The 2,515-nt window shown below is 38.6% G+C and overlaps 1 pseudogene; it reads right to left on the bottom strand.

Annotated features, from left to right (window-relative positions):
- Positions 1 to 217: 217 nt before the first annotated feature.
- Positions 218 to 670, bottom strand: LOC103733922 (annotated as a pseudogene).
- Positions 671 to 2,515: the final 1,845 nt, after the last annotated feature.

The following is a 2,515-nucleotide window of genomic DNA, read 5'->3' as shown; positions in this document are numbered from 1 at the left end:
ATATGGAAAATACTTTTATTTTATTTTATTTCTTTTTTTAACACAAACATGTTTATTTACTAACGAAGGGGATGATGGTAGTTAAATCAACACTTTGAAATGGGTTGAATGTAAAAGGTCTGTGATAAACATAATTGAACACAGTAACGAAAAACAAAACCAAAGAAAAGAGACACTATGGAGCAACTTTGCTCATTGGACTGAGCTTACTCATTCTTGAACCTAACTCTTGTCCGGGGGGATGACGAAATTTTTATTCTACTTTTTCATAGACCCGAGTACAGGTGTCATTGTTCATGACACAATCCACCACTAATTCCCTGTCTTTCAATTTTCGTGTTGTTGTGCTTTCCTTCCCATCCCACTGCTGATGCTGGACCAAGGCGCCATATGTGAAGGTGCAGACTGTCTGAGGTTTTCTGCCATCAGCTGTAGCTTCCTCAAAATTTTCTCGCAGGGTACAGCAAAACTGTCTTATTTTCAATGTGCTCTCAGTTTTGACGGTAATATTATTGCCATCACAAGTATTAACACAGTCTGGTTTGGTCATTGCACCCATTTTCCACAGAGCCAGGCCCACACCTAGCTCCTTCATGTACTCCTCAAAACCTTGACTTTCCGTCAGGCGCCACCTCTCCTCGAGATCCTTGATACTGGCCATGGCGGGCTGGCAGGCCGGTGCGGGAGCACTGGCAGGCAGACGCAGTGGTGAGGACGCAGTCTTATTTCATTTTTAATATTTATCGATTCTTTGATGCTTTCACACATTAATACTATGTATTTAGGTCACATCCAAGCCCCACTTCCCCCACCAGCTCCTCTAGGACCCCTTTCCCATATGTCACTTCTGCCATAATAATTAAATAAGTTAAAGTAATATAAAAGATCCCCTGGATTTGTAGGGATGGGGGTGATTAAAATTAATTTTTGTTCCATCAAAATCTAAGGAAGTTAGTTAAGATTCATTCTGGTACACCAGTGAGTAGAGCAAGCTAATAGAAAATGACCTATTAAAATGATAAGTCAGTGCTTTAAGTTTATTCCCAGAGCTGTGTATAATTCTGGCTACTCTTCCCTGTGGCTGTGGTGAGCAAGTCACAGTTTACACCCTAGTGCTTTGCAGGTGGCTGTGAAGAAGTCTCATGCTCCACTGCAGGGGAGCATCCTGAGGACCCGGCACAGAGGCTGATTCCACTCTTGCTGTGCACAGTTTTTGGAGATTATAACAGTCATTTTAGTTCTGACTAAACTCATCACATGGCTTTATTGGTTGATTCTTGCTGTTATTCTTCTTCTTTTTTTTTTTTTTTTTTTTTTTTTTTTTTTAAGGCTAAATGACTTCTCCCTGGAGGGGCAAAGTTACCTGAAGGGAGGAAAAAGCAACGCACTGTTTGGGGCCTTCTTTCTGTCATGTATTTGTTCTGTTTTTTGTTGTTGTGTTTGCATTGTTGAGGGTTGAACGATTGTGCCTCTCCGACTACGTATTGGGCTTGTAATCAATCTGTCACAGTTTCTAGTCAGTCCTGCTGCTCCTTCTCCTCCCTTTTCCTGTTGCCTTTCATCTTCCTTGTCCCCATCCTTTATCGTTTTCTAAATAAAGTAGTGGGTTTTTCCTGGTACCTAATGACAATGAATAAGCTGCCTATCTTCACAGCAAAATCAGTTACTGAATTGAGGATTCTCTTCAGACAGACAATACTAACGGTAGTGCACCTGGGCAGTACCTCTCCTCACTGAAGAATTGGAACTCCATGAAAGCTTGATACCTAATAAATAAAATCATGTTTTGTGTGCCTGTGCTTTTTTCTAATATTTCTTTTTCTCCCTGTTTCTCAGTTGTCTATTTGTCTTTACACAAAGAATCATCCTGAAGAATTCTTGCTCAGTCTGTAATAGAATGGTAATAAGCTATTAAATACTTTTAATTTGTTCATCTTAAAACATGTCATGCATATTTTGAAGAAATAAAAATAATTTATGTTATGTATGCTATATTTATTCAGAAGTTGAAATTCTGAAAATGAAGCAAAAACTACAGACCACTTTATGGAATGACTGACATTACTGGGAACTTCTTTTAAAAGCTAGGTCAAATTTAGGAAGAAAATCTTTAAAAACATCATTTCACACAAATAATGATCTTCATCTGTTTTAACTGAGAGGGCACATGAAACTGATACAGCTGCTAACATTGGCCCGTTTGAGGGGAAATGAAATCCGTCCTTTTTGCACATAGGAATCGCCTGGCATGAGGTTGAATCCAGAACTCTCAGTCTCTTTTCTTGGCATGCACTAGCATTGCAGGCCTCTCAAGAATAAGTGTAGAAAATGTAGACAGTGTGAATTTTCTCCAAAAGACTCTTGGAAAGATGCTAGCATAGAGAAATTGAGAATAAATTGATAACATGCCATAAAATGTCTTTAGTCAGGATCAGTTTCTTAGTGTGTAGATCTTTGGCATATTTTGAGAAAACTATTTTATAAGCAAACAAATCAATAGGTTACATATTTCATA

Source organism: Nannospalax galili, unplaced genomic scaffold (genome assembly GCF_000622305.1).
Source record: "Nannospalax galili isolate Female #2095 unplaced genomic scaffold, S.galili_v1.0 scaffold1016, whole genome shotgun sequence".
Lineage (NCBI taxonomy): Eukaryota > Metazoa > Chordata > Mammalia > Rodentia > Spalacidae > Nannospalax > Nannospalax galili.
The sequence above is the reverse complement of the archived record's forward strand: the minus strand, read 5'-3'. Positions and strand labels throughout refer to the sequence as shown.